We start from the raw sequence: 15180 nt of genomic DNA on the forward strand, positions 1-15180 counted from the left end.
CCACAACCGTTACCTTCTCCTCCACCAAGGAATCCCCAAATGCCTACCCAGCCAAATCCAAACCTGAACAACAGACAGGCTCAACAAGTGTATAGTGGGGAACCATCATGCCCAACTTATGTGGTGGAGATTCAAGAAATCAACTTGCGATCTGAGAAAGTTCTCCCAGATAGCCAGCCTCCACCCAGGGAGGTTGAGGAAGATAAAGTGGAAAGTGAACCTAAAGCAAATCCACCCTTTCCTAAGAGACTATCCATGACAATCTAGCCTACCCCAGAAGAGACTGAACTCCTAGGAGAATTGAAACATTTATGTTTGAAGATACCACTTCTCCAAGCCATAAAAGATTTATCTATCTACAATAGGTTGATCAAAGAGAAGTGCTTTAGGCATCCAGGAAGGCGCAAGAGAGATGCCTCAACCATCAATGTCATAGGACAACTATCTGATATAATGTTGGGGTAGATAATATGTCCAAAATATCTGGATCCTGGAAGCCCAATAGTTGATGTCCACAGCATTGGCACAATGGTCCCACATACCTTGATTGATCTGGGAGCTGCCATTAATGTGATGAAGAAGGACACAATACTCAAACTTAACCTCTAGGGCTCCTTGTGGAAGACTACGATGGTGTTGCAGTTGCCAGACCGCTCAACCATGACCCTTGAGAGGATTGTGGAAGATGTGATGGTCTCCATTGATTCTTGGGAGTACCCTACTGATTTATTAGTTCTCCAACCAAAGGCAAAGCTCACTGGGTATTGTGTCATTCTAGGAAGACCCTGGTTGGCTACAGCCGATGCCTACATTAGCTGCCAAGCTGGGAACATGACCATCAAGAACAAGCATATGTCCAAGTAGTTGACCCTATATCCTTCTGCCCAACTGTTGTTAGAACATGATCTACCTCTCTGGTTGGAGGAGGAGGATAAGGATGAATTTTATTCTGCACCACTTTGTGCATTGGAAATTTCCATGGGAGGAAAACTGCAAGATGAGGATGATATGATTGAAAATTTGATTCGGAATCCACCTCCCACTGTATCACCATTAGAAGACATAGTAAGAGAAACCCAAAACAACCCCTCAACTGGTCTCTGTGTGGCTAATCCTACTCCTCTCCGTGTCAAAAATATAGAGTTTGACCCAGAAAGAACATTGAAAATCAATCCATCCCTATCTCCTTCCCAAGAGAAGGAGCTATGCAGCCTACTGAGAAAGCATCTAGATGCATTTGCTGAGAGTTATAAGGAGATGAAGGGAGTACACCGTTCATTATGTACTCATCATATATACATCAAGGAAGATGGCAAGCTAGTCAAGTAGCCTCAAAGGAGGATGAACCCAACACTTAAAGATATTGTTAAGGAAGAACTGTAGAAATCGCTTGATGCAGGATTCATCTATCCCATCTCTGACAGTGAATGGGTCTCTCCATTGGTGCTAGTGCTAAAGAAAAATTGTAAGTGGAGAATCTGTGTCGATTATCAAGAATTGAACAAAGCCACTAAAAAGGACCATTTTACTTTACCTTTCATAGATTAAGTGTTAGATGGCTTGGTAGGGAAAACGTTTTTCTCTTTCCTAGATGGGTTTAGCAGGTACAATCAGATTCAAATAAGCTCAGAAGACTAAGATAAAACCACTTTCACTTGTCCTTGGGGTACCTTTGCATACCAGTTCCTTCCTTTTGTCTTGTGCAATGCTCCAACCAAGTCCTACTGCGCTTAGTCAAACCCACAGTGAGAAATATACGCTATGGGAAGAAATACTTACTGGGGATAACCTAAAGCCATAGAGTAAGACCCCAAAGATAGGGTGGGTGGCCCCTCTCAAATAAGTCAAAAAAAGGGTGTGCTCCGCATCCTCTCCTCTCCCTCTCCTCTCCCTATGGTCGAGTACCTAAAGGTCCTCTCCTTAACAGTCGAGCCTGCTTACGCATCCTTAACAGTCGAGCCCCTGACGGACCTTATGGTCGAGCACCTCTCCTCTCCTCTCCTTAACAGTCGAGCCCCGGAGTATCTGAGTGTCCCCAAGCCCAGCCAATGATCCATCCGAGCTCTAACTGGCAATTGTCATTATGCCTCTGTGAGGTGCTTTTCCTTATAGGCCACGCCACCTTGAAGTAGTGAATTCCCTACTTTGCACCAGAATACCCCGGATATTTCATTATGGCAGGAGATCCTTTTTCACCTACACAGAAAGATGGCAGATAGGTAAGGTAGGCGGATCTAGTTAGTTAGTTAGTTTCGGGCCTAGTTACGGCATAAGTTTCTTCTGTAAGCTCCAGTAGCAGTACCAACGACACTAGTAGCCAGTGAGCCAGACAAACTGGAAAGTAGCAAGCTAGCTACCAGCCAACCAAAGCCAGCTAGGCAAGCAGCATACCTTCCATCTCGAGACCCAGATCCAGAGCTAGACCCATAGCTAGTAGGACCAACTTAAGAAGCAGAGATAGAGACAGAAGTAGCGGTATTGAGTATATTTTCTGAACTGGTTCACGATGCAGTAGAAATATACGTGGATGATTTTACTCCTTATGGCTCTGACTTTTAGGAAGTTTTATCTAACCTAGGAAAAGTTCTGGATAAGTGTATTAAGATGAACCTGTCCCTCAGTCCAAAAAAATGTGAATTCTTGATGACTGAAGGGACCGTGCTAGGGCATGCAATATCTCAACAAGGACTACAGGTGGACCCCAACAAAATTGCCATCATCCAAAGGGTCCCACCTCCTCAAAAGGTGAGAGATGTCAAAAGTTTCGCAGGCTTAGCCAGATATTATAGGAGGTTCATTAAAGACTTTAGCAAGATAGCCTCTCCTTTGTTTGGCCTCTTAGGCAAAGATGTTGAGTTCATATGGTCAAAAAACTATCAAGAAGCCCTAGATACCTTGAAAATCAAGCTAGTGATTGCCCCAATTCTAAGAGGCCCAAACTGAGCCCTACCCTTTCACATTCACACAGATGCCTCGAACAAGGTAATAGGAGCAGCCTTAGGAAAAATTGATGAAAAGTTACCTTATGCCATATACTTTATAATCAAAAACTTGTCAAACGTAGAGTTAAACTATACAGTGAACGAGAAGGAACTCCTAGCAATCGTGCATTCCTCAAACAAATTCAAACATTATATCATAGGCTATCAAACCTTTGTGCAAACTGATCATGCTGCAATTAGATATTTAATGAACAAACCAGATGTAAATGCTCACATTATTAGATGGTTGCTTTTACTGCAGCAGTTTGATTTGACAATTATTGATAAGCCTGGTAAAGAGAATGTTTTTGCTGACCTTTTGTCTAGAGTGAATTTGCCTGGAGGTGAAGAAGGAATGGTGGATGATCAAATGCCAGATGAACACCTATTTGTTGTATTAGTACTCTCTCCATGTTTTGTCGATATAGCAAACTACTTGGTTTCAGAACAGTTCCCACCACACCTGTCCTCAAAAGAGAAAAGCAAGATAGTAAGGAAAAGCACCCCTTTCACCTGGATTGGGGGAAATCTCTTCAAACTTGGCCCAGATCAGATCTTGAGAATATGTATCAGGGAGGAGGAAGTCTTTGACATCCTCCTGACCTACCATGATGGGCCTTGTGGAGGTTATTTTGCAGCAAAAGCAACCGCCTTCAAGATATTGCAAGCAGGCTACTACTGGTCCACTCTTCATCAGGATGTGAGGAGATACACGAGCCAGTGTGATCGGTGTCAAAGGATGGGGAAACCAACTCCAAAGGATGAAATGCCCATGCAACCTCAAGTGACATTTGAGCCATTTGAGAAGTGGGGCATGGATTTTGTGGGGCCTATCAACCCCCCTTCAAAGCAGAAGAAGTACATCATTGTGTGCACCGACTACCTGACAAAGTGGGCAGAGACAAAAGAAATCAAAGTAGCAACAAAAGAAAAAGTAGCTGAGTTTTTAAGAGAAAACATATTCTACAAGTTTGGGTATCCGAGAGAGTTGGTCATAGACCAAGGCAATCAGTTCACTTGTAGCATGATTGGAGACCTACTCACACATCATAAGATCAAGCACAGGACTTCCACCCCTTACCATGCACGAGCCAATGGGCAAGTGGAGGTGACTAACAGAGCTTTGGAAGAGATCCTAACCAAAGCAGTGAGCAACAATAGAAAATATTGGGTGGATAGATTAGTTGAGGCCACTTGGGCCTACAACACAACATGGAAGACCACCATCGAGTTCACACCCTATGAACTGGCCTATGGGAAGAAGGCTTTGTTGTCGATATATTTTGAATTCAATACCCTAAGGATGGCAGCTCAGCTAGACTTAGACCTCAACAATGCACAAAAGGATAGATTACTTCAACTCAATGGATTGGATAAATATAGATTGCAAGCCCTTCTCCATACAGAGGTAGTTCAACTTCAGAGAAAGATATGGCATGACAAAAATATCAAGGAGAAGAAATTCCAAGAGGGAGATTGGGCACTACTCTATGATTCAAGATACAAAGATTTCAAAGGCAAGCTAAGGACAAGATGGTTGGGGCCCTACACTATGGATAAATGTAATGACAATGGTTTAGTTCTGATCCGAACCATTGATGATGAAGCCATCCCCATGCTTGTCAACGGAAATCGGTTGAAAGTCTACAAGAAACCCCTCTCCAAGCGAGAGTTTATTTAATATTTGAATAAAATAGTGATGGTAGTGGACAAGGTCTTAGCCTCCACTTCACCCACTCACTGAAGAAAAAGCAAAAAGAAAAAAAAAAAATAAGGAGTCAAGTGAAAACCTCCATGAGGTGCTTAAGTCCCATCATTGGGTTGAAAACCTCTACTGAGGCGGCCCAGTGATGTCAAAAAAGGGAAAAAAAAAAGGAATAATATCCCTAGGTGAAAACCTCCCTTGGAGGCACCCAGGGTAGGCAATTAGGTTGAAAACCTCTATGAGGCGCCCTAGTCGTTTTCATTAAAAAAAAAAGAGAGAAAAGAAAAAATGAATTTTTATTGCATTGCAGGTTTGCAGGAGGACTACAGGAAGCAGAAGAAGTTGCCAAGGGAACCTTGACATTCACACCAGCACCCATCTCACCTTCTCCACACCTTGCTCCATCATATTTGGCATCTCTTTCACCCCACTGTACTTTTTTTCCCCAAAAATGTGTTTTCTACAGGAGGCTCCAGTAGGAATTATAGAGAGACAAAAATGTCTGTAGAAGTCAATTTGAGGGACCATGAGAGCTTCTTGAGGAACCTATCATCCCTCTTACCACCTTCAAGCCTCCTTGCTCTCATTTCCAAGCCTGCATCACACACCAAGCATCATTTTTTTCCCTGTCCAAGAAAAACACAAAAGAAAACAGTTTTCCAATATTAAAAAAAACAAAAATAAAAAAGGGAAAAGGCACCAATAACTTCACCTGAAGCCTACCTATTATCCCTCCATCATGCATGACACCTCTGGCATTATTCTTGAGCTCCAAGCACAGGGAAAAGCTAAAGTTTCAAGGGGAGAAGCAGCTACAAGAGCTCCTGTAGGAATTCCTGTAGCAACTGGTCCCATAGAAGTCCAACACCAACAACAAAAGAATGCACATCTGAAGGATGGAAAAGCACATGCAGCTCAGCTCCAGCAAAGGAAGAACTTGTAAAAACACACAACCACACATCAGCAAGTAGGACAACATGCATGAAGAAAAAATGAAGGCATGCAGTAGAGAAAGTCACAACACCTCACAGCCAATACACTCGGAACACAGGTAAGTAACTAAATCACTCCTCTATTTTCATTTGTGTAATTAGAGAACATACGAAGGCAACGATATGGTTGAGATTGAATGAGGGAAAGGTGGCTAGTTAACTTGGCCACCTTCATCTTGTTGACTTCACTCATCCGAGATGTCACCCACACGTGTGCATAGTCAACTCAAGCAAAAGATGTCAAGGACAGGTAGTGGGAGGAAGTGTGAACTCCGATGCAATAATGGGGGATGATTATGAGGAGGCGCCATGATGAAAAATCAGGTGGGGACCAACGGTCCGAATATGGCCAATGTACACCTTGCCATCTCAGCACTTATAACCAAAAATATCCATAAAGGGTAATGAGCACTCCTCTCTGAGCATTCTCACCACATTTTCTTCATTCTCTCCTCGTAACTCAACCACAACAGTCTCCTTGTGCCCCCACAGCCTTGTAACCACCAACCTCCATCGGTTTCCTCCATATCTTTGCTCTTGGCATTGTCTACAAGAGCACCAACAGGAAATCCACAGGAGCACCTATAGGAAATCTACAGGAGGGACAACGGGCTTTTACAAGAGGGTCAACGAGCCATTTTGAAGGGAGAAAACACAGTTTTTTGCCCAAAATTTAGTTTGAAGAGGTAGGATTCATGCATGCCCCCTATTGAATATCAATCTATGAAAGAAGTAGTCTCAATTTGAGGATGAAATCAGTCCTTAGGAGGGCAGAAAATAGATAAAAAAAAATTGTTTATTTAAAAAAAAACACAGTCTCCTCTGTTTTTTATTTTTCCCAAAAACGCTTTGTCTCCACCTCCATATTTGAAAGCACTGGTAGTATGACAGAAGGGTTTATGAGAAGGGATGCCACTAACTCCACTAGGCTCCATGCACATCCTCAAGTAGTAGACATATTCACAAGGGCAAACTGGATGACCTTCTTTGAGAAATTCTGAGGGTTTGATGAGGAGATTGCCCAATAATTTGCTCTCTCTCTAGTCCCTCACACAAGAACACATGCCACTGTAACCATTAGAGGCCTCTCAATCAAAATAACCCCATAATTCATCAGTAGGGCCACTACCATTCCTCTTGGGCTACCTTGGAGTAAAGATGAAAAACCCATGGGATAGGTTTCCAAGAAGAAATTCTTCCAAAATAATGAAACCCCTGTGGAAGATGAAAATGGAATTAGAAGGGATAGTATACCATATAACACATATCTCATTAAATTAGGAATTAAACAGTGGATCTAGAACTTCAAAATAACCAAAAAGCTCAATTTTAATGATGTTCTTGTAATAAAAAAAATTCTAATTTTAATGAAATATGTGTTATATCCCTGGGATGAGGTTAGCTACCAAATAATCAAATACATTTCTTATGAGGGGAGGCACAACATTGTCTATGGTTATCATTTTAGAATCCTCCATGACTTGAGGTATGGCATGGACACCCCACCACCTCAAAAGCTAAGTATCCCTTATTTTCTCCTTCAATCCCTCATTGACTCCAGCACCAAGGTACAAGCAGGAAATTCAGGGCAGTTAGCTCACCATGGCTTAATCAAACTCCTAGTAGAGGAAACCGTCCATACCTTCACACTGTAGAAATTTTGAATAATATAACACTTATTCACAGAGATTATCTTGATTATACACTATTTTCGGAATGCATGCATAATACATAACCTTCTCTACGTTGATCATCAGTTTTGCGGAATTAAAAACAATGAAACATCAATCGCATGCACACATTAACACAGTATGTACTGGGGAAAGCATACAGTTGAAAACCCCCAACTATCTGTATATTATAATGATAGAGAACATGTAACAATACATAGTACAATACTCTTCACAAGTACTCAGTACTATCTCCACCTGCTACTTACAAAACTAGCTCAGATCTGAATCAAGTCACAGGTTCAAATCTCCTCTGCTGTCTGCCTGCCTCTACTGCGCAATCCAATGTTAGAATAGGAATGATCCAAGCTCGTTTTCCCTTGGCTTGTACTGCACAATCCTCATTGGCAATCTCAATCAATCATGTGCAAATCTCATGCACAACTATAGTCACAACTGATAGCAGTCTCACTCTTTCACCCACCTCTAACACTTGTCTCCACTGAACTATCCATGCACTGAGTTAACTGATGTATTCTTTAGTTGATTTATGAGTTAATAATTAGTGAACTAATTAACAATTAATTCACATCACTCATCACTAGTGTATTTGGCAGTTAGACTAAATACAACTAGTTCAACTAAGTCAAACTGAACACAACTCCATCAACTCCTCAATCAACTCCACCAAACTCAATCACTTGAGTTCTAACTGAAGTCCATCATGTAGTAGCTCAACTAACCCATAAGAAAAGCGTATTTCCTTCTGGCAGTTGCATGTGCCACATCCGTAGCTCGAACTGAAGTGCTCCAAGAGGATAAGATAATGTTTATAGTCCAAATATTATTAAGAGCTAATAATATTCGACTGATTTATTTTTAGCCTGGCAGTCTAAAAATAGACTCCGCCCATATGTCTAAAAATAGAAGTCCATATATTTTTACCAACATGACCAATCATCCACAAATATCATCCTGCAACTCATTGACCATGATCCATATGTCTAAAAATAGACATAGTCTAAAAATAGACTTTGCGCCAAAAATAGCCTGCGGGCCCGCTTAGTGAAGGCGACTTCTTTTCACTAAGCTCTATCATCTTGTTGCATTTTCAACACTCCCTCTCAACAAGATATGGATTATCTACAACCCCTATCCTGCAACTCTAGAATGTTCTGCATGCAACACATTTGCCCAGTCCACTGGCTCCAACAACACTTGGAACAAAAACACTCCTAACTGACCACTCTGTTGGGCTAGGAACATACTCTAATGCTGAAGCTCTACCTACTAATGATAAGTGCTCCCTCTCTGAAATCTATGCTACTGCAATATCTCCATGCATCTCGCACCATTGCACACCTCTCTGTGCCACCTAGCACTGTGTAAAACACTTGTGCCTCTCGCATTGCTGCAGCCTACTAGCTATGCACTATCCTGGGATTCCCTACACTATCGCTCTCTCTACTGTTCCATCCACATCTGTCTCTACCAAATCAGTCAGTTCCTGCTACTCCAGATTGGGGCTCCCGTAGCAAGGTCTCATCCAAGAGGTTGGATACCTCAAGGATCCTACCCCTCCTCCTTGGGATGATCATTCTACATCGCCCCACCTCCTACTTGGAGGTATGGCTGCATGTGATCCCTCAGCCCACCTGGCTCGAAGTTTTCCCCTACTAAAGATCTCTGCATTAATAGATGTCTCTACTTGATCTCCTCTCAGATTCCCTTGTTGTGGGTGCTCCAGAACCTCCTGAAGCTGCTGCACCAATCGTGGCTCCTCCACAATCATCTGAGACTTCTTCTGGCTCTGCATGTTGAGAGGTAATATAAGCTCCCTCTCAACCACCAAGTATCCATCAGTTGCCTTGCTGCTCAAGGCTTTACATGCATCTTGAACCTCAAGAGCATACAGGTTCTTGACCCGTGAACCAATCTGCTTCACCTGTCTAGTGATGATGTGTCCAAGGAAAACCTTTCCCTTACTGAAGACTACATCATAGCCTCTATCTTCCAGGATCGCGATCGACACCAAGTTTCTCTTCAGTCCTGGTACATACTTGACATCGGTCAAGGTAAGGCGAGCTCCATGCTCCCTCTGAGAAATAACCGTGCCTACACCTGAGACACTATACTTCTCATCATTACCCATCGCTATGAGTATCTGGAGATCTTTCTCCTCCAAAGTACTGAACAAACTCTTGTCACCGGTCATGTGGAAAGAAGCTCCACTGTCAAGAAACCAACCACTTCCCACCATGGATGAAACCATGCATGCGAAGAGTGTGAAATCTAACTCAAACTGTGAAGCTAAGGCCTCACCTTCAGATCCTTTCCCGGATCCCTTCTTGGATTTCCTCCGTGGACAATCCGCAGCATAATGGCCCACCTCATGACAATGAAAGCATCGCACTTTCTATTTGTCAACCTTCTTCCCATCATTGGAATAACTGGATTCGGAAAGAGAAACCTTCTCCTTCCCCTTCTTTTCTTTGGCAGCCAAAGCGCAATTTTCTTCATCAGATGCGTTTGATGAAGATCCATCCCTGGTATTCCGCCTGATCTCCTCTTGCACAAGATCCAATCAAATTCTCTCCCATACTGGCAATTCTCCTGAACATTGACAGAGTCCTGATATGAATGCCAACTCTTCGGAAGACCAAGGAGAGCCAAGCTCACCAAGTCCTCATCATCGACAGTCACCCCCACACTTCCCAGCTCATCCCGGCATTGGGTGAACTTCGTGAGATACTTGGGCATACTGTCTCCATTCTCACACTTAATGTTTCTGAGTTTATCCTTGAGCGCCAACTTCCTCTGGTCGCTCTTGCTTTGGAATAAATCTTTCGACACTTTCCACATCAAGTATGTAGAAGCCTTTCCATGCAGGATGGATACAATGTGATCCTTCACGCCCTCCAACAGAATCCTTCGACACTTTTTTGTCTTCTTTTTCCAAGCCTCAACGTGAGCATCATCAGTAGGCTTTGGGACCTCAACCTCTATGAAATCCTTCAACCCATTGTCCTCTAACATTGCCTCCATCCTGTCTTTCCATGCAATATAATTCGAGCTGCCTTCAAGGGCATACTCCAATCGCAATCCATTGAAAGACATTTCAACTTCAACACCAAGAAAAACACTGCTGCAAATTTGACTTCCACCAGCTCAAAACTCAACCGCTTCTGATCTAAAATTCGTGAGAATAAAGTATTTCTCGTACAGAGATTGACTGTATGGGAATTTACTGGATATCTCACCTTCCAAAAGAAGGATGAATCTAGAGGCTACCTGGCTCGATTACAGACTCTGCCTGAAGAAATAAAATGTAATCACTTTCTGAATAATAGATCTGATGATCAACTCTGCTTTGATACCATGTAAAAATTTTGAATAATATAACACTTATTCATAGAGATTATTCTGATTATACACTATTTTCAAAATGCATGCATAATACATAACCTCCTCTACGTTGATCATCAACATTGTGGAATTAAAAATAATGAAACATCAATTGCATGTGCACATTAACACAGTATGTACTGGGGAAAGCATACAGCTGAAAACCCCCAACTATCTGTATATTATAATGATAGAGAACATTTAACAATACATAGTACAATACTCCTCACAAGTACTTAGTACTATCTCCACCTGCTACACACAAAACTAGCTCAGATCTGAATCAAGTCACAGGTTCAAATCTCCTCTGTTGTCTGCCTGCCTCTACTGCACAATCCAATGTCAGAATAGGAATGATCCAAGCTCGTTTTCCCTTGGCTTCTACTACGCAATCCTCATTGGCAAGCTCAATCAATCATGTGCAAATCTCATGCACAGTTATAGTCACAACTGATAGCAGTCTCACTCTTTCACCCACCTCTAACACTTGTCTCCACTGAACTGTCCATGCGTTGAGTTAACTAATGTATTCTTTTGTTGATTTATAAGTTAATAATTAGTGAATTAATTAATAATTAATTCACATCACTCATCACTAGTGTATTTGGTAGTTAGACTAAATACAACTAGTTCAACTAAGTCAAACTAAACACAACTCCATCAACTCCTCAATCAACTCCACCAAACTTAATCACTTGAGTTCTAACTGAAGTCCATCATGAAATAGCTCAACTAACCCATAAGCAAAGTGTATTTCCTTCTGGCAGTTGCATGTGCCACATCCGTAGCTTGAACTGAAGTGCTCCATGAGGATAAGATAATGTTTATAGTCCAAATATTATTAAGAGCTAATAATATTCGACTGATCTATTTTTAGCCTGGCAGTCTAAAAATAGACTTCGCCCATATGTCTAAAAATAGAAGTCCATATATTTTTACCAACATGACCAATCATCCACAAATAGCATCCTGCAACTCATAGACCATGATCCATATGTCTAAAAATAGACATAGTCTAAAAATAGACTTTGCGCCAAAAATAGCCTGCGGGCCCACTTAGTGAAGGCGACTTCTTTTCACTAAGCTCCATCATCTTGTTGCATTTTCAACACACACTCCCTATATCATGGGAAGTTTTCTAAAATATGACAGTTGAGGATGACATAAAAGCATTAACCTATGATGTCACTCTTACTGGTAGTGAGGAGGAAGAACAACAAGGAGGAGACGGTGCAGCCAGTGGTGACACAGCAGAGCAGGAAAGGAGGGAGGAAGGAAAAGAAACAGAGGAGGGAAAAGTTGAAGAGACAGAAAAATAGAAAGAAGAAGGAGAAAAGGAGGTAGAGAAGGCAGAGCAAGGGGAAGAGTCCCCTGAGACTTTGGAAAGAGAGGCAGCAGTGACCCTCACTACCCTCAGTACACCAGTTAAGCCAAAGCAGAAGAGAAAAAGGCAAACCTCCATGTATTTCAGGGCAAGGAAGAGTAGAAGAATTAAAACAAGAAAACCTCAGCCCTCTTCAAAAGTTCCGATTACCATTGAAGATTCACCATCTGTGAAGGTGAAAGAATCTCCTTCCAAGATACCTATCACATATGAAAGGGGGACTCCAAGATCTTCTACATGCAAGGGGAAGGCAGTACTATAGGACCCAAAACCAAAGCTATAGGAGGCTGAGACAGTCCTACACGAGACACTGTCTAAACTACAGGAGACCCAAAAGCTTGAGGAAAGGATAGAAGGATACCCAGAGGTGAAGAAGGAAGCAAAAGAGCTGCAAGAACTTGTCCCCTAGCCTAGTCTTGCCTCCTACTACAATCTACTTGAGGGAGGCAGAATAATCCCACAGAAATTTTCAATCCCACTATTTCTCGAATTGGAGAAAGAAAGAGTCTGAACACATAGGTGGATGTAGATAGAAAAATCCAAAGGAGTTGAGGATGTTGGCCATATGGAAAACAAACTCAAGGAAATGGGTAGAGAATTGAGTGCTCTCAGAGATAGAGAAGCCATCACAAGAAGCCACCTGCAAAATGAGAATGAAATCCTAAGGAGGCAGCTGCAAGAGAAAGAGACTCAATTGGCATACTTGGAAAACTTATCCATAGATGCATTACAATGCAGAGCACCAGCTAAATCTTATGGCCTCTATCTAAAGGACCAATGGCTTCAATCCCAAATAAAGACCTTAGAACAAAGAGGCACAATGCATTTCCAAGACTACAGGCAATTCATGGACCTGTGTGACCAAAGCACCTCAGAGGATTAAGCAAAGTTGGCAGAGTTCTACCTACACAACATGGCCCTCACAGACATGAATGTGTGGGACCCCAATGCCAAACTAGGGGAGCTAAATTAATGGCAATGGCCTCATGGATGAACCATGAAGAATTGAGAGCAGCATAAATAAAAAGTTTGATGATAAAAGAGCAGAATGAGCCATTAATGATAAGAGCTGAGCCATTAGATCCTATGGCACTCATCAGCCCACATAACCTACTTGCTAATGACCCTTAGATTGGCCCTAAGTATCTAACCATTCAGGCACAAGTCATTGCACACTTTGAAGATATGCAAAGGATACTTGGGGATTGTTATCGAGAAAACTAGTGTCCATTCAAAGGTTCTAGTCCCACTAAGATGGGTAGCTATCTTAGAAACAAACAAACTAAAGTCACTCGTGTTTTCCTTTATGAGAGATAGATGAGAAAGAAGTAGAGAGTACCAACCTCAGTCTTTTGCTTGGCTCCTTTCTTGTTTCCTTTCCCCTTTGACAGAACTTCACCACTTTTTCCTTACTTGTCTTGCTCTAAAGAGCACCTGTAGAGTCAATGCAACATAATACCATCAAAGCATAGAGATCTATAACCATAAAAAATATAGGATCAGATGTATATTAACCATACAAATGCATATGTCAATACAAGATTCAGAGATACACAAGAATATGGAGGAAAAGTCAAATAGCTTTATTGATAAAAGTAGTAGAAGAGAGGATTACAACCCATTGGTCTGACCCAGTGCCATCCTCCCAGCATGAAAGCCCTCTTCACTGCATCAAAAGCTTATATCACCCAACAATACAATGTTGCACAGAGAAACCAACAACACTTCCTTACAAAATACAAAATTCTAGCCTTTTGGATCTCTAGGATGAGGGATCCATATATAGATGTTTGTAGGTGCGTGAGTCAGCTTCAAGGATTTTGATTAGTGTCCTCTCTCTGATAGTTCTTGGTTCCACTTGGAGATTCATGATCTCTTACTCATCCCTGGGTGAATTCAGAGAGGCAAGTGTCAAATGGGTAGTTTCTCGAAGATTCCCTAGGTTTCCACCTAGCCAACTACCTCTGCCATTTGTTTGCTCTCACTCATCACACCCTACAGAAGGGCTTTTCAGTATGCATCACAATTTTTGCATATGGTAGGTGAGATGCATCGCACCCTTAGCACTGAGCAGTCTGTATGGTCCAATTTTGACCAGTTTTGAGTAGTTTTTCAGGGAGAACTTCTGGGAGATGATGTAATCAACTGACCTTGCTCCTTTAGTGTATGAAACAACACTTTTAGGGACTTATAAGCCCTTGGTTTATGGACATATGTGATTGGGGTTGCAGTGCCCAAATATGTCTATAACAGTTGCCCGCTAAAGCATGAGGTCGTAAATCTTCAGATGTCGGGTGAAATGCTTTACCATGAGGATCCGAGGTTTTTCAAACTGGAAGGTGACCTATAATAAGATACAATACAATATATTATCTTCATAATATTTTCACGATCTAGCTGAGGTGGGCATTCCGATGCTCAACTTTATAAATTCATTCTCATGTACATAGGACAGACAACCATCCGTGTGGCATGTAGAAATTTGGAATAATAAACACTTATTCACAGAGATTATCCTGATTATACACTATTGCGGAATACATGCACAATACATAACCTCCTCTATGTTGATCATCAATTTAGCAGCATTAAAAACAATGAAACATCACTCGCATGCACACATTAACATAGTATGTAACCCGGAGAAAGCACACAACTGAAAACCCCACACTATCTGTATATTATATTGACTGAGAACATGTAACAATATATAGTACAATACTCCTCACAAGTACTCAGTACTATCTCCACCTGTTACACACAAACTAGCTCAGATCTGATGCCTCAAATCTCCTCCACTGTTTGCTTGCCTCCACTTCGCAATCCTGCAAGAGAATCAATCACTCTGTGAATTCGCATTCCTTTGGTTATACTATGCAAGCCTCATGGGAAATCTCCATCCATGCATGTGCAAATCTCATGCACAACTATAGTCACAACTGATAGCAATCTCAACCTCTAACATCTGTCTCCACTGAACTATACATGCACAAAGTTAACTGATGTATTCTTCAGTTGCTTTATGAGTTAATAATTAGTGAAT

The sequence above is a fragment of the Pinus tabuliformis genome, chromosome 4_1 (genome assembly GCF_031772625.1).
Source record: "Pinus tabuliformis cultivar Carrire ecotype Pingquan chromosome 4_1, CPIR1, whole genome shotgun sequence".
Classification (NCBI taxonomy): Eukaryota; Viridiplantae; Streptophyta; class Pinopsida; order Pinales; family Pinaceae; genus Pinus; species Pinus tabuliformis.